We start from the raw sequence: 22,479 nt of genomic DNA, 5'->3' as shown, positions 1-22,479 counted from the left end.
CTGAATAGGTTGTTGTAACTGATATTGGTATGTCCATTGTTTTGAAAATTTTAGTTTCTATTTTTGAATGTGTGTATCAAATGTTATATTAGGGGGAGAGGAGGTCTGCCACTCTATCACAAGGATGATGTCATCAGTGATTTCATTTGAGATGTCATCAGTGATGTCATGAGTGATGTCACTGACCATGTCATGAGTGATGTAATATGTAATGTCATCAGCAGTGCATTGCGGGCGCATGAGTTATAGTTAGCTGAACTAACTATAACGGGGGAATTTCAATGGTGTTGTACGAGTGAAAAGTCCAGCTAACTATAACGCCCCTGAAACCTATGGTTTTTTCAGTGAATTTCTAAGGTTTTTTAAACGCTAATTCCTAACTATAACGTGCCTGAAACCTAGGGTTTTTTCAGTGAATTTCAAAGGTTTTTTAAATGCTAATTTCTAACTATGCCTACAGAGATAGGACATGTGAAGAAAGAAGAAAAAACGCACAGAAAGAAAAAAAGAAATGCAGAAAGAAGCATTGTGTAAACATGCCCTGTGGCCGTTCTAAGTTGAGAGATTATGTCCCCTTGAATCCTAAGGGTCCCTAAAGTCAAACTAGCCCACTAGGTACCTCCAGTAAGCACCACAGAGCTGCGTTGCATAGAGGTGTAAAAAGGGGCATGGCCTCAGAACAACTGTCTGCAGCGCAGCTCCCTGGCGCATACTGGTGATACCTGTTGGGCTAGTTGGCCCTCAGGGACCCTCAGTATTGAAGGGGAATTAATTCCCCAACTTACAACTGGCCAGGGGGCGCGTTTGCAGCGCGATGCCGGTCTTTTATTTGTTTTATTTTTTTAAGAAGGAGGGCTGTGTGGCCCCCCTTCTTTTTCTAATTTATTGGCCCTGGGGACCCCATCCCCCAGGGCCTGCACCCTAAGTTTTTTTGTTGAAAAAAATTAATTTGGCCCTCCCAAGGCGTTAATCGGCCCCAGGGACCCCAACCCCCGGGTCATGGCATTTTTGTTGTTGTTATTCTTTAGGAGGGGGGCTGCATTGCCCCCCTCCTCAGGCCACTTATGGCCCGGGCACCCCATCCCCCGGGGCCGGCCTTTGTTTTTTATTATTTAAAAAAATATATATATTTATAGAAACACCTAGGACATGCTGGACAAACCGTATGTACCTATCACCATGACGATTCGCGTGATATTCATTAAAAGGCGACTATGCATAAAATGAATCCACGTGGAATGTATTTACACCGCTAGTGAAGCTCTGACGTGTCTGACGGCCTACCGTGCCTAATCCCGGCGCCCTCGCCGGTGGGTACTCTCCAAGTAGACACCCTTGTTGTTTATTTTAACAAACATGGGTAGCTATTGACGGGCACATTTAATACACACGCACACCAAGCCATTCAAAGGGGATTCGACAAACATTCGACCAAACTATGCAAGAAACCCCCCTCACGGTTAATAAAACACACATCCACCGCCGGATGTGTAATACTTTTTATTTTATTCTCTGGAAAGGAGACGAACCTCACTTGAGAGTCACAGCGTGCTCCTGGCTGAGCCCAATGCTGTGTTACACCCACCAGTGCCCGCCGAGTGCCACACACCTCTGTGTTGTATTCCACCAGCTAGTGCGTATGCTATGACACTCTCTAGCCCATGTGCACTGTAACACCACCCGTGAATATGTCATGCCACACTTACCTTCGCACGGGTTATATTGCCCCATCTAACTTGCCTTCCTCGATACCTATTTTATAATGCACAGCACTATGCCATACATATTACAATCTGGGATCCATATCTTTGTCACAGTGCATATGCAACGTTACACTCCCCAGCACATATTTTATATTACAACTTTAGAGACTAGTTAGGTTACACAACACTGCCCTGTGCACATTACACTCCAAGGCGCATATCGCATAGCACGCGCTAGTGCCTGTGCTATCTCGTGCTCTCCAATGAATCTGTCATTGTGCACAATGTATTGCATATTATATTTCACGCCCCGGTTCATCTTATATCACACTTTTTGGTGCATAGTTTATACCATATACTATATCTAGTTTTCCTTTTCAATCGTGCTCTCAGGACTATGTTCTATATAACACTGCGTCTACCTACCCTTTTCACGGGCATTACATTTTGCGATGGGGGTGGAGGGTCAGGGGGTGTTTCTGCCAAGTGAGCCCGGAGTCACAGTCACAAACGTCCTCTTCTTCCTGAAGAAAAGTGAGATTATGCTGCATACTTGTTCATATTTTAAGTAGTTCGCACAGATACACATTTTAAAAACAATAAAGTTCCTAATACCCACCTTCTCTGAACAGTTAGCTTGCTGCCCCATCCATCTCCTCCCTATCCTCTGATGTCTGAATCCATGGACTAGCCTCCTCCCTCCTGCCATGCATGGTCTGATGTGCTGCCACTGCCCTCCATTTAGCATGATGTACCAGTCCACTCCTCCTGCCCTCCATTGCCCAATTCTATGGCCCATCATTGACCTCCTGCTTAGCCTCTGTGCTTAGCTTGCGTCCCCTATTCTCCTTCACCCTGCCCTCCGATGTCTTTGTGCATGCCCGTGCTTCATCCTTTTTGCCCACCATTTTCCATGGACCTGCCACTCCTATCTACTCTGAGTGTTCTGTTGAGCTGCCACTCCCCTCCCACCTGCCTAGCATTGTCAGATGACTGTAACCTGTCCCTGCCACCTCCACCCTGCCTGTCCACATGCCATGCCCCTATCCCCTTCCTCCTGTCCTCCATGGTCCATTTTACTGCCACACCCTTCTGCCCTCCCTGGTCTGTTGTGCTGCAACTGCTCCTCCTGCCTGCCCCGCGCGGTCTGTTGTGAGGCCCCTTCCTCTGAACTCTCTTGTCTGTGCCCAGGTCCTGACCCTCCCTTCTATCCTCCATGGTCCTTTGTGCCTGCCCCTGCACCCTCCTTCTTGCCTATCATAGCCATTGTGCTGCCACTAACCCTCCCGCTTGCCATGCACGGTCTTCTGTGCTGCCATGGCCCCTCCTACCTTTCCTGTGTGGTCAGCTAGCTGCCCCCTCCATGGTCTGTGTGTATGCCATCATAGTCTCATTGTTGCTCTCCATGGTGTGTCTTGTTTCTAGTGCCCGTCCTGCCTGACCTCCATGGTCAACTTGCTGCTCCTGCCCTGCCCCCTTGCCCCCAGCCCTCTGTTTCCATGTGCAGACCCCTATTCCCTCCCTCCTGGCTTGTCTGTTCCATTGTAATGCCCCTGATCCGTCCCTCCTGCCCTTTATGGTCTGTTATGCTGCAGCTTTCTCTCCTGTCTGTTCATTATGGTCAGCTAGCTACCATTGCCCCTTTCCTCTCTGTTCTCTGTTGTCCATGTACATGGTCCTGTCCCCTCCCTATTGCTTTCTATGGATTGTTGTGCTGCACTCCCGCCCCGCATGCCCTGTGTGGTGTATTGTGCTGCTGCAAACCCTGATGCCTGCCCTGTAGGGTCAGTGTGGTGCACCTCTCCTTGTCCCTCCTGTCCTCTGTTATCCAAGTCCATGTCCTTACCCCAATTCCTCCTGCCTACCATGATCCAATGTACCATTCTTGTGACCATTTTGAACTTGGTAAGAGGGAGATTTTGAAAAAAAACTGGGGTATTGATTTTCCCCTTTGAGTTACATTGAAAAAGAGGAGATTGTAGACAGGAGACAGATCAAATAAAGCCCATTTGAGCTTAAAAACATTGGACGTTTCCTGGCTGAAACGGGTCTGTTGGCATGTATGGTTGTACTACCACTGCCTCTTCCTTCTGCCCACAATGGTCTATTATATTGCCACAGCCTCTCTTGCCAGTCCTGTATTGTTGGTTTATTGCCCCTGCCCCCCTTTCCACTGCCCTCCATAGTCTGTTGTGCTGCCACTGCCCTTCCTGCCTGCCCAGTGTGGTCAAATCGTTGCCTCTGCACTCTCCTACCTGCCTTCAATTTTCAGAGTCCGTGCCCCTGACCGCTGCCTCTAAAACAGTATCCCAATGAACAACTAGATTGCTAACATTCTATATTTATTACAAAAGTGTGGAACGCCTGACGTCATCTTGATGTAATCCAAACGGATGTATGTCGTTACAACGCACACTTTTACAACGCATGCACTTACAACGCATTTTTTACAACGCATAATCCATTACAACGCATGACATTACAACGCATGACACTACAACGCATTTTTAAAAACAACCTTTACAACGCATTTCCATTACAACGCATACTACCTTTACAACGCATACCATTACAACGCATAATATGAAATTGCATTTAAGGTAAGTATTAGATAGTATAGGGGTAAAAGTTACTTTTCTAACTCCAAGGGGTGCAACAGTAGGGTAAGTGTTGGATAGTATAGGGGTAAAAATTACTATTCTAACTCCAGGGGGTGCAACAGTAGGATAAGTGTTGGATAGTATAGGGGTAAAAATTACTATTCTAACTCCAGGGGGTGCAACAGTAGGGTAAGTGTTGGATAGTATAGGGGTAAAAATTACTATTCTAACTCCAGGGGGTGCAACAGTAGGGTAAGTGTTGGATAGTATAGGGGTTAAAATTACTATTCTAACTCCAGGGGGTGCAACAGTGGGGTAAGTGTTGGATAGTATAGGGGTAAAAATTACTATTCTAACTCCAGGGGGTGCAACAGTAGGGTAAGTGTTGGATAGTATAGGGGTAAAAATTACTATTCTAACTCCAGGGGGTGCAACAGTAGGGTAAGTGTTGGATAGTATAGGGGTAAAAATTACTATTCTAACTCCAGGGGGTGTAACAGTGGGGTAAGTGTTGGATAGTATAGGGGTAAAAATTACTATTCTAACTCCAGGGGGTGCAACAGTAGGGTAAGTGTTGGATAGTATAGGGGTAAAAATTACTATTCTAACTCCAGGGGGTGCAACAGTAGGGTAAGTGTTGGATAGTATAGGGGTAAAAATTACTATTCTAACTCCAGGGGGTGCAACAGTAGGGTAAGTGTTGGATAGTGTAGTGTAATATTATGCGTTGTAATGGTATGCGTTGTAATGGTAGTATGCGTTGTAATGGAATGCGTTGTAAAGGTAGTTTTTAAAAATGCGTTGTAGTGTCATGCGTTGTAATGTCATGCGTTGTAATAGATTATGCGTTGTAAAAGTTGCGTTGTAAAGGTTGTTCCCCAATCCAAACTGTAATACCTAGAGCATTTCCTTTAGTGATTACATATATGAGAGGGTCTTATTTGCATCAAAATTATGGTTAGTGCTCTAAAAATCTAAAATGAGGACATATTTTCTGAGTTTTCAAATAGCGACAAAGAACGTTTAAATTATTTGTGATCTTTATGTTTTTTTATCCAGTTGACCACTTGATTAAATGTTGCACCTAGGGGAGAGGATGTGGTGTTACTTCCAGAGCTGCAGACTTTGCAACTGGGTAACCAGGTTGGAGTTTCTGCTTCAGCTCAACATTCTGTGATTCTGGTCAAATCACTTAATCTCCCCATGTCTACAACCAAAATGAATTTGATCTTGTGTGATGTAACCAATGCTCATGTAAAGCACTCCAATACCTGACAAGTCTGCACCATATAAAACTGCAAATACACAAAAAATAAGTATTTTGCACACTTCTGTCATTGGGCTACATGTGGGCTACATCTGGGTGATATTTGTGCTGCATTTGGGCACTTTTGTCTCTGGTGGCCATCTTGGGATATCTATTTGTTATGAAGTTTCCTAATTTCCTCATTTACTGCAGTCTCCTCAGTAGGAAATGCTTTCAGGTTTTTTACTTTGATTCCATCAAGAAGGTATTCAGATATGTCACACATTTGCCATAAATTCTGAATGTTAGCACTCTAGTTGCTCATTAGATCACTGTAGTAAAGCCACTGCTCACCACGGAACTCTGCTGCTGGTATTAAAAGTGCATGTTTCAGTCTGTATGTCAGAAATGTTTATGAAATAGAAGAGGATTTGAGAAGTCACTCAAAATGTGCCCTAATTTTTCTTTCTTCAGCACTAATCATAATTTCTATGGCAAAATTAACCTCCTCATTTTGTTCCTTTGTAAATTAAATGTTTTAAGTGTTACCACTTTATTCCAATAAAGATGGCTTCAGGTGTGCCATACTTTTGTCATAAGTAAGACAGTAAGCGCTCTAGTTGTTCTTAAGAACACTCTGGGACATTCTGTCATTGGGCTATACTTGGGCTACATCTGGGTGATATTTGGGCTACATTTGGGCTCTTTTATCTCTGGTGGCCATTTTGGGAGACTTATTTGTTATGAAGTTTCCTAATTTCCTCATTTACTGCAGTCTCCTCAGTAGGAAATACTTTCTGTTTTTTACTTTGATTCCATCAAGAAGGCATTCAGATGTGTCACACATTTGCCATAAATTCAGAATGTTAGCACTCTAGTTGCTTATTAGATCACTGTAGTAAAGCTACTGCTCACCAGGGAAGTCTGCTGCTGGTATTGAAAGTGCATGTTTCAGTCTGCATGTCAGAATTTTTTAATGCAATAGAAGAGGATTTGAGAAGTCACTCAAAATGTGCCCTAATTTTTCTTTCTGCAGCACTAATCATACTTTCTATGGCAAAATGAACCCCCTCATTTTGTTCCTTTTTAAATTAAATGTTTTAAGAGTTACCACTTTATTCCAATCAAGATGGCTTCAGGTGTGCAATGCGTTTGTCATAAGTAGGACTGTTAGCGCTCTAGTTGTTCTTTAGAACACTCTGGGAAGCTGCAGTAGAACACAAAGGAATCAACTGACAGTCTCTTCCCTTGTTGGATGTACAGGTTTTACTGAGAATGTCAGACTTCATTCTCACATGACTGAGAAAGATAATGTGAATTTACAGAAAATATGCCCTGTTTAGCTTATAGATCACCTTCCAAACCTCTGTGGGAAAAGCATGAGAAAATAGTTCTCTCAAACATGATTCATGATATCCCAGCAGAAGGCTCTTTCCCATGGTAAAATAACCTTAGAACATACCACAATTCCTAAAATGAGTATGGTACCATCAACAAATGATTTATAATGTAACTAAAGTCTTTAAACCTTCTATTAACTGCAATACTTTTTAATGAGGTGCTATCATGTATATTGGTCCCAAGATGGCTGCCAACACTTCTTGGATGAAGTACTGACAGCCAATCAGATCTCACGATGAGATGTGTGGTTAGGCTCCACCCAGATATATCTATCTTTTTAACTCTAATTTTCTCAGGAACTACTGAACGGATTTTCACCATTTAAGCAAAAGGCACAAGTCTGAACTGAGGACTACCTCTTTGCCAAATTTGGTGTAATTCCGTTCAGGACCCCTTTTTCTCGGCCCCCGCTTGAGGAATCACCGTAAAATGTTCAGGATAGGAGCAGACTGGAGCTGGCCAAAAGTTTGGAAAATTTCGCGAAGATTCGTCAATCGGCGCCAACGTTATTCTAAATAGAATGTTGCGGATTTCCTATGGAAACTAGGTCCTAACTATAACCACCTACTGGCGACTGCCAGTAGGTAATACATATAAAACTAATGGGGCGCTACGCTCCGCTCCTACCCTGAAAGTCTCGTGGGGATTCGTCAAGCGGGGGCTGAGAAAAAAGGGGGGTCCCAAAACGCGTTTTCCCCATGCATTTTCCCATAGGACCTTTAGTCCGAGCTACAGCCCGAACGGCTGAACAGAATTACTTGAAATTGGGCAGAGAGGTAGTCCTCAGGTCAGGGATGTGCCTTTTGCAGGTCTGGTGTAAATCTGTTCAGTAGGTCCTGAGAAAATAGCATTTAAATCAATATATATATCTGTAAGCGCGCTCCGTGCGCTTACAGTAAGCTTACCGTACGCGTACGGTGCCGTGCGCGAGCTCAATTCTGATTGGTGGTTACATGACTGTAAACATTCGAATCGGTCGAAATCAGAAAGTATCGGCCGCCATTTTCTGTCTCTCGCACTGAAAAACAAAGGTTGATAACATGAAAAGGGGGCAACGAAGAGAGTTGCAGACCCCCTAGCGTTCGTCAGGGGGTTCACGAAGGACCAAAAAGTATGAAAACTGAATTTAATAATTTTTTTTAAAAATCGCGGAGTGCGCGTACGATAAGCGCAAAAATTAAAAATAAATACATAACGTAGCATTTAAAAAACCGTACAAATTCACTGAAAAAACCATAGGTTTCACACACGTTATAGTTAGGAATTAGCATTTAAACAACCTTGCAAATTCACTTAAAAAAATAATAGGTTTCACACAAGTTATAGTTAGCTGTACATTTCACTCGTAAAAAACCAATGAAATTCCACGTTATAGTTAGAGCAGGTAACTATAACTTGCGCGACCGCAATGCACAATGTGTCATTTCAGATGTCATCATTGATGTCATGAGTGATGTCACTGACCATGTCATAAGTGATGTAATATGTGACGTCATCAGCAGTTTATTGTGGGCGCGCAAGTTATAGTTACCTGATCTAACTATAACGTGGAATTTCATTGGTTTTTTACGAGTGAAATGTACAGCTAACTATAACTTGTGTGAAACCTATGGTTTTTTAAGTGAATTTGCAAGGTTTTTTAAATGCTAATTCCTAACTATAACGTGTGTGAAACCTATGGTTTTTTCAGTGAATATATATATATATATATACACAAAACCAAAGTGTCCCCACTAAGGAAGTCACACTTGAAGGGGTTGACAGCACTACCACCCCTGGTCGTGGCAGTGAGCAAAGTTCTCAGCTTCCAACTTGCACAAAGAACCAGACGCGTTTCAAGCCGTAGCCCTTCTTTGGTGGCATGCAAGAAAAGGGAACAGAGGCATCTAAGCATTTTTGGAGCGTTTTATTAGGTTACTCAGTCCCACCCCAATGGGCGTATGCAGGCTTGGCATTATGGGTGTTGTAGTCCGTATGCCTGCTCCTGACGTTCCATCTACCCAAGTGGGTCTCGATGCCTCGGCAGTACTCGACCCAGTGGTCATATACTTTTAAAATTTAAATCCAGATGGATTAAAGTTGCAGAACAGTGCTGGCCGCTCACTCTGTAACATCCAAAGGCGAGGCCCCCTCCACTCCGAGAGTGCTGGCGGTTGCAAGCACACAGATCCGCTGATTAAGCGGCGGGACTTCCTTGTGGCTGGACAAGCCGCTATACAAACAAAACCAAAGTGTCCCCTACTAAGGAAGTCACACTTGAAGGGGTTGACAGCACTACCACCCCTGGTCGTGGCAGTGAGCAAAGTTCTCAGCTTCCAACTTGCACAAAGAACCAGACGCGTTTCAAGCCGTAGCCCTTCTTCGGTGGCATGCAAGAAAAGGGAACAGAGGCATCTAAGCATTTTTGGAGCGTTTTATTAAGTTACTCAGTCCCGCCCCAATGGGCGTATGCAGGCTTGGCATTATGGGTGTTGTAGTCCGTATGCCTGCTCCTGACGTTCCATCTACCCAAGTGGGTCTCGATGCCTCAGCAGTACTCGACCCAGTGGTCATATACTTTTAAAATTTAAATCCAGATGGATGAAAGTTGCAGAACAGTGCTGGCCGCTCACTCTGTAACATCCAAAGGCGAGGCCCCCTCCACTCCGAGAGTGCTGGCGGTTGCAAGCACAGAGATCCGCTGATTAAGCGGCGGGACTTCCTTGCGGCTGGACAAGCCGCTATACAAACAAAACCAAAGTGTCCCCACTAAGGAAGTCACACTTGAAGGGGTTGACAGCACTACCACCCCTGGTCGTGGCAGTGAGCAAAGTTCTCAGCTTCCAACTTGCACAAAGAACCAGACGAGTTTCAAGCCGTAGCCCTTCTTCGGTGGCATGCAAGAAAAGGGAACAGAGGCATCTAAGCATTTTTGGAGCGTTTTATTAAGTTACTCAGTCCCGCCCCAATGGGCGTATGCAGGCTTGGCATTATGGGTGTTGTAGTCCGTATGCCTGCTCCTGACGTTCCATCTACCCAAGTGGGTCTCGATGCCTCGGCAGTACTCGACCCAGTGGTCATATACTTTTAAAATTTAAATCCAGATGGATGAAAGTTGCAGAACAGTGCTGGCCGCTCACTCTGTAACATCCAAAGGCGAGGCCCCTTCCACTCCGAGAGTGCTGGTGGTTGCAAGCACACAGATCCGCTGATTAAGCGGCGGGACTTCCCTACGGCTGGACAAGTCGCTATACAAACAAAACCAAAGTGTCCCCACTAAGGAAGTCACACTTGAAGGGGTTGACAGCACTACCACCCCTGGTCGTGGCAGTGAGCAAAGTTCTCAGCTTCCAACTTGCACAAAGAACCAGACGCGTTTCAAGCCGTAGCCCTTCTTCGGTGGCATGCAAGAAAAGGGAACAGAGGCATCTAAGCATTTTTGGAGCGCTTTATTAAGTTACTCAGTCCCGCCCCAATGGGCGTATGCAGGCTTGGCATTATGGGTGTTGTAGTCCGTATGCCTGCTCCTGACGTTCCATATACCCAAGTGGGTCTCGATGCCTCGGCAGTACTCGACCCAGTGGTCATATACTTTTAAAATTTAAATCCAGATGGATGAAAGTTGCAGAACAGTGCTGGCCGCTCACTCTGTAACATCCAAAGGCGAGGCCCCCTCCACTCCGAGAGTGCTGGCGGTTGCAAGCACACAGATCCGCTGATTAAGCGGCGGGACTTCCTTGCGGCTGGACAAGCCGCTATACAAACAAAACCAAAGTGTCCCCACTAAGGAAGTCACACTTGAAGGGGTTGACAGCACTACCACCCCTGGTCGTGGCAGTGAGCAAAGTTCTCAGCTTCCAACTTGCACAAAGAACCAGACGCGTTTCAAGCCGTAGCCCTTCTTCGGTGGCATGCAAGAAAAGGGAACAGAGGCATCTAAGCATTTTTGGAGCGTTTTATTAAGTTACTCAGTCCCGCCCCAATGGGCGTATGCAGGCTTGGCATTATGGGTGTTGTAGTCCGTATGCCTGCTCCTGACGTTCCATCTACCCAAGTGGGTCTCGATGCCTCGGCAGTACTCGACCCAGTGGTCATATACTTTTAAAATTTAAATCCAGATGGATGAAAGTTGCAGAACAGTGCTGGCCGCTCACTCTGTAACATCCAAAGGCGAGGCCCCCTCCACTCCGAGAGTGCTGGCGGTTGCAAGCACACAGATCCGCTGATTAAGCGGCGGGACTTCCTTGCGGCTGGACAAGCCGCTATACAAACAAAACCAAAGTGTCCCCACTAAGGAAGTCACACTTGAAGGGGTTGACAGCACTACCACCCCTGGTCGTGGCAGTGAGCAAAGTTCTCAGCTTCCAACTTGCACAAAGAACCAGACGCGTTTCAAGCCGTAGCCCTTCTTCGGTGGCATGCAAGAAAAGGGAACAGAGGCATCTAAGCATTTTTGGAGCGCTTTATTAAGTTACTCAGTCCCGCCCCAATGGGCGTATGCAGGCTTGGCATTATGGGTGTTGTAGTCCGTATGCCTGCTCCTGACGTTCCATCTACCCAAGTGGGTCTCGATGCCTCGGCAGTACTCGACCCAGTGGTCATATACTTTTAAAATTTAAATCCAGATGGATGAAAGTTGCAGAACAGTGCTGGCCGCTCACTCTGTAACATCCAAAGGCGAGGCCCCCTCCACCCCGAGAGTGCTGGCGGTTGCAAGCACACAGATCCGCTGATTAAGCAGCGGGACTTCCTTGCGGCTGGACAAGCCGCTATACAAACAAAACCAAAGTGTCCCCACTAAGGAAGTCACACTTGAAGGGGTTGACAGCACTACCACCCCTGGTCGTGGCAGTGAGCAAAGTTCTCAGCTTCCAACTTGCACAAAGAACCAGACGCATTTCAAGCCGTAGCCCTTCTTCGGTGGCATGCAAGAAAAGGGAACCGAGGCATCTAAGCATTTTTGGAGCGTTTTATTAAGTTACTCAGTCCCACCCCAATGGGCGTATGCAGGCTTGGCATTATGGGTGTTGTAGTCCGTATGCCTGCTCCTGACGTTCCATCTACCCAAGTGGGTCTCGATGCCTCGGCAGTACTCGACCCAGTGGTCATATACTTTTAAAATTGAAATCCAGATGGATGAAAGTTGCAGAACAGTGCTGGCCGCTCACTCTGTAACATCCAAAGGCGAGGCCCCCTCCACTCCGAGAGTGCTGGCGGTTGCAAGCACACAGATCCGCTGATTAAGCGGCGGGACTTCCTTGCGGCTGGACAAGCCGCTATACAAACAAAACCAAAGTGTCCCCACTAAGGAAGTCACACTTGAAGGGGTTGACAGCACTACCACCCCTGGTCATGCCTCGCCTTTGGATGTTACAGAGTGAGCGGCCAGCACTGTTCTGCAACTTTCATCCATCTGGATTTAAATTTTAAAAGTATATGACCACTGGGTCGAGTACTGCCGAGGCATCGAGACCCACTTGGGTAGATGGAACGTCAGGAGCAGGCATACGGACTACAACACCCATAATGCCAAGCCTGCATACGCCCATTGGGGCGGGACTGAGTAACTTAATAAAACGCTCCAAAAATGCTTAGATGCCTCTGTTCCCTTTTCTTGCATGCCACCGAAGAAGGGCTACGGCTTGAAACGCGTCTGGTTCTTTGTGCAAGTTGGAAGCTGAGAACTTTGCTCACTGCCACGACCAGGGGTGGTGGTGCTGTCAACCCCTTCAAGTGTGACTTCCTTAGTGGGGACACTTTGGTTTTGTATATATATATATATATATATATATATATATATAGATGTAGATATATATGTATATATATTCACTTAAAAAACCATAGATTTCACACATGTTATAGTTAGCTGGACATTTCACTCGTAAAAAACCAATGAAAGTCCCCCGTTATAGTTAGTGCAGGCAACTATAACTCACGCGACCGCAATCCTCTGCTGATGACGTCAGATATTACATCACTGTATTTAGACACTTATTTACCCATGTCTTCTTCCATTAATCTTTAGCTATACATATCTTACAAATATTTATTTTTCATAAAGACACATATGTCATCAGTGATGTAATATCTGAAGTCATCAGCAGAGGATTGCGGTCGCGTGAGTTATAGTTGAAGTGAATTAGCAAGGTTTTTTAAATGCTAATTCGTAACTATAACGTGTGTGAAACCTATGGTTTTTTCAGTGAATTTGTACGTTTTTTTAAATGCTAAGTTATGTATTTATTAATTATTTTTTTTCAGGTTTTTCACCGTGCGCGCTTTGTGCGCGTGCTGTGGGCGCTCGGTGCGCTTCGCGCACCGAGCACCCACAGTTCGCAGTGCGTGCCGTGCGCGTGCCGTGCGCGTGTCGTAAAAAAGTTTTTTTCTCCCTTGGGGGTCCTTCTGTGACCCCCTGACCAAGGCTAGGGGGTCAGGAACTGTCCACTCTGCCCCCTTTTCATGTTCTCCACCTTTTTTTTTCACCCCCGCAGACTGTGAGAGACAAAATGGCGGCCGACACTTCCTGGTTTCGACCGATTCGAATGTTTACCGACATCTAACAACCAATCAGAATTGCGCTCGCGCACGGCAGGGTGCGCGCACAGTGCGCGCACAGTGCACGCGTATAGATATTGATATGCCTTTAAATGCTATTTTCTCAGGAAATACTGAACTGATTTACACCAGACCTGCAAAAGGCACTTCCTTGACCTTATGGCTACCTCTCTGCCAAATTTCACGTAATTCTGTTCAGCCGTTCGGGCTGTAGCTGCGACTAAAGGTCCTATGGAAAAATGCATGGGGAAAACGCGTTTTGGGACCCCCCCTTTTTCTCAGCCCCCGCTTGACGAATCACCTCGAGACTTTCAGGGTAGGAGCTGAACGGAGCACCCCATTTGTTTTGAAAATTTCGCGAGGATTCGTCAACCGGCGCCAAAGTTATTCAAAATAGAATTTTGAGATTTCCTATGGAAACTAGGTTGTAACTATAACTATCTACTGGCGACCGCCAGTAGATAATATATGTGTATATATATATATATATATATATATATATATATATATATATATATATACACATATATATCAATCCTTAACATAACGAGTAAGATTTATAGCAAATGAAATGCTTTGTTTCGTTGTTGACCCACTGGGGTTCAACAGTTAGCGCTATTCTGGGTTCCACGAACCTATTGGGTGACCGGGACTCTCACATATATTGTGATCGATAATACAATCTTGAAATTATAATCATGAGTTGAGAATTTTTAGCGAAGGAAATGCTTCTGTTTCGCCATATTTACATTTATAGTCACATTGGAAACAGTGTGAGATGCTGAACAAACTATGTTTACCCTGCACTCGAACCATTTTAAGATGGCTGAGTGAAGTAACTCTCAAATGTGTAGTCCGATCTCTATGTTTATGTATGTTTTTTTTGTAATCACATGACTTTATTTAAACAACATTTATCTTTAACTACCACACTCGTGAACAAGGGATTTTTTCCCGAAACGCGTAGAGTGGCCATCTGTTGCTAAATAAACAAGCACATTTAATCTCAAGAGTCCGTGGTTGCTGTCTCTATTTTTCGTTACTGAAGAATTCAGCTGGAGCCCAATTGTTGAGAGGTTCGCTTCCTCTCCACGGACCGCCATTGCAAGAGGCAGGGAAAAGGCGATTTTCGGTAGCGGTGAGCACCGAAGTTAAGGATTGAGTTTTTCAACACCCCTGCCCGCTGAAGTTGCTGTGCGGGAGACGTCTGTCCATAGGAGAGTTTTTCCTGACAAAATACGAGGATATTCACTCCCCGGAGGTTGGCAGCCGTCCACTACAGGTACCGCTCACAGTCTTTATTATAACTATGTTCAGCAAATGGCAAACGTGAGTGTGGTGAGACAGAAACACGCTTACGCGATTAAATGCAGCAATACCTACAGTATCGTAATAGTTAATGCAGCAAAAAATGGCTTTGACACGTAATGGCAAACGTTCGGAAGCAGCAAGCAGAATGTTTGAGGAATGTGTCCTGAATGAAACACCTGAAGCGAGAGTTGAGAACGACGATGGAAACGCGGCACCTAACAATAAAAAGATTCTATGGGACAGACTTTGGAAATCATCCAAAATTGAACAGAATAAGTGGTGGGAGGCAACTACACTGCAAAAATATGTGGAAGTTGGTAGAATACCAAGAGGGTTGCGTATCTTCATAACACCTACATTCAATGACCCCGATCCCGAACTTGTCAGTGAAATGGCTGATAATAATCATCAATGCTCAGTCAACATGCTAAAAATGCTGGTGAAATTTGCAAATAAAGATGTGGAAAAGCAGAGTGTAATTATCGAGGATACGATACAACAACTAAAGACCTTATGTGAGCAGGAAGAATTTGACAAAGAAATGGAGAAGATTGATAAAGGTCTCGAAAAAATCGAAAAAGACATAAAGATCAAAAAACAGCGCAAATTCCAACGCGATTTAGTGGATTATCGAAAAGGTCAAATATTAACCTTTGGGAAGAAATATGATCATCTTCGTCCAAAAACAGCATCAAATGAAAAAAATGAAAAAAGTCAACTAGGTTTAAGAAATGCTCTCATTGATCAATCAAGCAATGATGAGTTAACCGAAGAAAGCTCAATTAGTGGAAGTGGATCCTCAAGGGTATCAGACAATACCTCAGTAAAAAACAGCATTTTAACGGAGTTCAGCCTAATGGCCAAAGGGAGAAATCCAATCAACAAACAATTTGAGTTTCGCGGTCATGGAAGAGGAAGCAGAGGCGGAAGAAAGCCAAACGCAACAGCAACGACAGAATTCGAAAGCCCAGTGTGAAGCAGAACAAGGGGACAGATCAAGAAGAAGTAATGAAAGAAAAAACAGTCATCAATCTGTCTGAAAGGACATTGAGCTCAACGGAGGTAGATATATTATCATTAGGATTAACTTTCTGTCCCGTTAATGATTTTAATTACACACAGAGCAGGATTGATTTGTTTTATTTTACGCGTAAATTACGCATAAAAAATGGTATGCCACTAAGATCACAGGCAACAAAGAAGGAGAGAGTGAGTTCCCTAGCTTAACCACTATGTCTGATGTTGAAACTTTACATACGATGCAAGTGTTGGCAGATGAAAGTCAGACTGATGTTGATCCCTTTGCAAGTTTAATGTACAACAATGTTCCTTTAAATCTGAGTGCTAAAACTAGTTTCAAGCCAAAGTCGATCTTCTTACCACAAATTAAGAATGAGGCGATCAATGTTTTTGAGAAGGGAGTCATTCAGGAATTATCTAAGTTATCCAAAAAGAAACATTGTGGGTGGAGAAACATCTCCAAAGAGCAAATGATGGCGATTGAGAATCTTAAAAAAGACAACACGATTGTCATTAAAAAATCTGATAAGGGAGGAAATGTAATGATACTATCTAAACAAAAGTACATTGATGAAGGGATTAGACAATTGGCTGATAAGGACAGCTATGAGAGAAGTAATAGAATGGAGTATGAGAATTCAGTCAAAGCATTTCACAAACGTCTCTTGGAATGGAGAGAGAAAGAACTCCTAGACCAAGGAGAATATTACTTTCTTCTTTGTAAATATCCCAAACTCCCGGCGTTATATCTACTCCCTAAGGTTCATAAAAACATGCAAAATCCCCCTGGGAGGCCAATTGTTTCATCCAGAGGAAGTTGCATGGAGAATGCATCCAGATACGTAGATTTTTTTCTCCAGCCGTTTGTTAAAACACTTCCCTCGTACGTCAAAGATACGGGGGATTTTTTGAAATGATTGGATAACTTTACATGGCAAGATGATTTCTCATTGCTGTCTCTGGACGTGATGAGCCTGTATACATGCATACCGCACGAACTGGGGCTCCAGGCGTGCAGGTTTTTCCTTAATGAGAGATCAGTCTCATATTTTTGTCACACTGAAATGATCATTGAGATTATGTCTACTTGTCTCAAACAATTTTTTTTATTTTTGATAACAAAATTTACAGGCAGACCCTCGGTACTTCGATGGGGACCTGCTTTGCTCCATGCTTTGCGGGTCTCTATCTGGGGTACTGGGAGGAACTTGTTGTGAGGAAATCAGAATTTTTCAATGACAAAGTGGCACTTTGGGTTCGTTACATCGACGACATTTTCTGTATTTGGAAGGGAAATGAAGGAGAGGCTAAAGATTTTGTTGAAGTTCTTAACACTAATGACTTCAATCTACAATTTACCAGTCAATGGTCAAACACAGAGTTGGAATTCCTTGACTTAACATTAACTGTACACAACAACAAATTAGAGAGTTCTCTTTTTAGAAAAATCACGGCAGGGAACAGTGTACTTCATGCCAAGAGTTGTCACCCACAATCTCTGATCAACAGCATTCTCCTAGGAGAACTCCTCCGTGCTAAACGTAATTGCAGCACGGTTGAGAGCTTCGAAAAGGAGGAAGGCATTATGATACAGAGATTCCTTGAGAGAGGCTATTCTAAAACAGTGATCAATAAAGCAAGAGCCAAAGTTACGGAGAGAACGAGAGCCTCATTACTGATAGAAAAAGAAAAACATGAGATCGCAGATGATCCTAAAATCAGATTTATTACTACCTACAGTAAACAGGCACACGAGGTAAGGAGAAGTATCACCAAATTTTGGCCGGTGTTACATACTGACAAAGATCTCACTAGTAACATAGGACCATTTCCCCAGATTACTTTTCGAAAGGCCAGACCTCTCAGGGATACTCTTTGTAGAGCAGTAGAACCAGTAGAGGTGAGAAGTCTTGGGATCCAAGGGTTTTATCCGTGCCGTAACTGTAAGGCATGTAGAAACAGTCGCCATATGAAAGAATGCAGTTTGTCAGCAGAGTGTAAACCCTTTAAAATCACAAAACATACATCTTGCAATACTGAATTTGCAGTATATGCCCTTTTCTGTCCATGTAGAAAAGCATATATTGGAAGCACGATCCATAAAGCAAAGAAAAGGGTATTAGAGCACTTACGTGCAATCAAGAATGGTGACAAGCAGTATCCCATGGCAAGACACTTTCAAAGCCAACATGGGCAAAACAATTAATTGCTCAACTTTTGTGTACTTGATTCAGTGAGACTCAACGAAAGAGGTGGGAACAGAGTGCAAGATCTTAGACGCCTAGAGTCAACACTGATTATATAGTACAAGACCTTAGTTCCCAATGGGCACAATTGTGATGAGGAAATGGAAGTCCATCTGGGATAGGAAAGTGCACCATCCCTGACATGTTTTTACACGTATTGCATCATCTCAGTTGAGTTGGGAAATTGTAGAGAGAAGGTCACTGTTGTTTCTTTCATTCTGTCTTAATGCTATAGGACAATTTTAAAATTTTGTATGAATTTCTGAAAGTGTCTATTTTTGTGGTATTATGTATGTTGTAATGTAAGAACACAATTGTAAGGTAATGATTTTTCTTTTTGTCTCCATAGAGATCCGATTCAGCATTGAAGAAACGCAATTAAGCCAAAGTATCTGTAGACTGTTTCCATCTAAGAAGATATAGTAACATGAATAGTATTGTCGTTTATTATTAAGTTCAGGATTAGAACACTGTGTTGACCCACTTGGGTTGAATAGTAAGCACTTGTGTTAGCATTCGTGAGCCTTTTAGGCAAATATGATGTTTATCAACACCGAAGATTGAGAGATATTTTGATTGGTAACCAAACGAGTAAGATTTATAGCAAATGAAATGCTTTGTTTCGTTGTTGACCCACTGGGGTTCAACAGTTAGCGCTATTCTGGGTTCCACAAACCTATTGGGTGACCGGGACTCTCACATATATTGTGATCGATAATATAATCTTGAAATTATAATCATGAGTTGAGAATTTTTAGCGAAGGAAATGCTTCTGTTTCGCCATATTTACATTTATAGTCGCATTGGAAACAGTGTGAGATGCTGAACAAACTATGTTTACCCTGCACTCGAACCATTTTAAGATAGCTGATCAGTTTTGTTCTATGAAAACGAGAGTGAAGTAACTCTCAAATGTGTAGTCCGATCTCTATGTTTATGTATGTTTTTTTTGTAATCACATGACTTTATTTAAACAACATTTATCTTTAACTACCACACTCGTGAACAAGGGATTTTTTCCCGAAACGCGTAGAGTGGCCATCTGTTGCTAAATAAACAAGCGCATTTAATCTCAAGAGTCCGTGGTTGCTGTCTCTATTTTTCGTTACTGAAGAATTCAGCTGGAGCACAATATATATATGAGGGACGAGCTGGTCTCCAGTAGTCCGGAAGTATCATCAGGTGGGACCTGGCTTACTCCCACTAAAGGATTTTTTAAATGCTCCTCGTGCAGAGCTTGTAAGTTTGGAACCAACACCTACCACTATATGACACCTTTCAGCGACAAGCCCAAACATTTGAAGGGTCATTATACCTGTCGAACTGATCATGTGGTTTATATACTGCAATGTACATGCAAACTTCAATATGTCGGCAGTACAAAGCTACAAGCACACATTAGAATCCTGCAGCACTTACGGGCTATAGTAAACTCCGATCCTGCGTACCCGGTAGCCAGACATTTTAAAGCCTGTCATAACAACAATCTGAGCTGTCTGAGCTACTTTGTCATAGATTCGGTACCTAAGCAAAAGAAAGGGGGCAACCGTGAAAAAATCCTTAAGCAATTGGAATGTAAATACATACTGGAGTTAGATACCCGCATACCAGGAGGTCTTAACAATGGGGAAGATCTGCACCATTTTTTATGAGAGTTCTTGAGTACTACATATTAGTGGGTTCATCAGTATAATGTGTACATATGGGTCCTCTTTCTGTTTTCCTCTGGTCTACCAATATTTGTGTGCATAGTTACATCATTATGAATTCTCTATAGTCATGAAGATGTGAGAATAGCTACTTTGACATTTCATATCTTTCCCGTGCACTTGAGTTTAGTTTCATGAGTATACACTTTGGGTATTTTATCTATCTGCTTCCTGGTGGCCTTCATATAGTTACACATTATGTGTTTTTTAGTCGTGCTTTGTTCATATTGTCAGTGTGCCATCTTTTTTGTGACTCTAGTAGACCACATATATAAGAGTATAGGGTTTTTGTTTCTTTCTTTCCAGACTTATTTTATAATTGTGCCATGTACAATGTATTTAGGACAATAAGTTGGTTTACAATGTATGCTTCGCATATTTTCCACATTATATGGGGGTTGTGTATATCGAGCTGTATTTGCACATTCAAATATACATATTGCCAGATTTGCACATTTTCGTTTGCGGATTTGCACATCTTGCTGTATTTGCACATATACTTCCATTTAGCGTATTTTGCACATATATTGCGTATTTTGCACATCATTGGTAATTGTAGTTTTTCATATGTCGATCTCCTCATTTATCTTATTGTACCAACTAATTTTGCGCATTTGAGCAACAATCTGATTTTGTCTGTTTTCATTGTATATGGATGTATTCATTGTAATATTACATTTCTGGAAAATGTCGTCTGTAATAGAGTACAGGATTTATCCTGTTATGTGCATATGTGAGAGAATCTTAACAAAGCGATAGTATTTTTTCTATGCCTATACGCCAAGTATTTTGTTTATGTCTATTAGTAAGGTGTCTCACATTTGATTTAAAAGCACTACGTTTTGTTCGTGTAAACCATGTGATCAAGACCGCTGTGTCGGTCGAAACGCGTCAGAACCGGATTGAAGTTTGCGTGGAAATAAACTGAGCTAAATACCTGTACCAGCGCATTTGTGTCCGTGTCTTGTAGCAACACCGGCTGGTGTTGCGAAAGGAGGAGTTGATATATATCTATATATATATATATATATATATATATATATATATATATTGTATATTATCAAGCCGAAGCGCCTTCCTCCGACTCAGGGGACCACTCCCTACCTATGTTAATGTGTTTTCGATTGGGTCAGCCAGCCTGCAAAGGGTGGACTATCTGTTGATTATGGTTACACAATCAATGAAAGCAAAGTAGCCTATGCAGTAGCGGTTGGGGGTGGGAGTGCTGGCGAGCGGTGACATGGGGAGGGGCAGGGTGGGTGGCAAGTAAACTATGTATTACAGCCAAATACAGGTAATCAACATAAAATGATTTTCGTTGTGCGCACTGCACCTCCGAATGCGATGCAATTTTTTTTTTTTTATATGTATTGTTTAATTACCTGTGATTGTCCGTAATCCATAGTTTACTACCCCCACCCTGCACCTTCCCCGGTCACCGCCCGGCAGCACTCCCACCACCGACTGCTATTGACCTGATGTCGTATTTCCATCTATAATATAAATATAAGCAATTATCATTGGATCAGATAAATAATCATCCTTTTTGTAGTACCCAGGGCAGGGTGTAAGTGAAATTGATCATTTGCCCTCATGTAACAGACAGAGTATGGCCAGTGCCACCGGCCCTCTTACAAAATTATGAGCTTCCCCACCTGCAGACAGTAGTAGTAAATAAAACTAACTTGAGTCTGCATCATGTGACTCATATCTGTTTCTCTTGGGTGCAAGCTTAGCTGACTGAACTGGCATGCCGGCTACAACAAGGTTATGTAATTGTGCTAAACTAGAGATAACAACAACACGACTGGTGTACCGGAGTACACAGTACGAGTATAATGTCGGAAACTCCCATAAATGTTAGAGTCCGAGGAAGTAGGAGTATAGATACTTATCAGCAAATCACAAATGTTATTTACTGTGCTTGCTAGTGATACTGTGACACTATGTGTTGAATGATTTTAGTGTTTCTGTTTTGCTAGGAGTATTGGTTACCACATGTTCTTTTTCTTTCTTGATATAGATACTTCTTCCACACCAAAACCATCGAGGAAGGAGGTGGCCACCAGGGCCCGGCGCTGTAAACTGGAGGCCATTTGCGATGAATATCGCCGGCTGGTGGCTCAGGCGGAGGAGGAGGAGGCGGCTGCAGCTGCAGCCTCCTCCAATGCCCTGGGCCCCAGTCAGGCCCTACCTCCAGTTTTACGGCGCCGTGGTCCGGCAGCCGCCCGCTGCCGCGCATCCATCTCTACCACTGCTGCCCCCCACCCTGCATGTAACTTCAGGGCATTTCGCCGCCAGCTGATCCGCCGGATGGCCCGCTTGGAGGAGAACCTAGAGGAGCGGGTAAAAATCCTGGTGGATAAACACCTGAGGCCCGCCGACTATAGAGGACCTTGTCATTTGCCCCTTTTTTAATTCCTTTTGTTGGTGGGTGAGTTTTTGGGTGTTGGGGTTTCACTTTCGGATATTGGGACTTGGACTTTCGTTTTGGACATTGGTTGGGGTTAGAGAGGGGGGTGGGTTATGTCAGAGTGGGATAGTTTATTTTTGTTACGGTATATTAAATTTTATATTATTTACTTAAACATACGATGTTAATGTTTTGTGGTGGGTTACTGTTTTCCGAATTCAATGTTAGTTACATGGTTTGTTACTTTCTTTCCTTGCTGCTGCATGCCCGCAGCCAGTGTTTGATTTAAAAGATCT

At 43.4% G+C, this 22,479-nt stretch overlaps 1 long non-coding RNA gene across 1 annotated transcript in view; it reads right to left on the bottom strand.

The window, feature by feature from the left end:
- LOC146798217 (uncharacterized) overlaps positions 1-22,479 on the bottom strand; it is a 236,589-nt gene that overhangs the window by 72,851 nt on the left and 141,259 nt on the right. The gene's annotated exons all lie outside the window — the stretch shown is intronic.

This window comes from Triturus cristatus, chromosome 9 (genome assembly GCF_964204655.1).
Source record: "Triturus cristatus chromosome 9, aTriCri1.1, whole genome shotgun sequence".
NCBI classification, from domain to species: domain Eukaryota; kingdom Metazoa; phylum Chordata; class Amphibia; order Caudata; family Salamandridae; genus Triturus; species Triturus cristatus.
The sequence above is the reverse complement of the archived record's forward strand: the minus strand, read 5'-3'. Positions and strand labels throughout refer to the sequence as shown.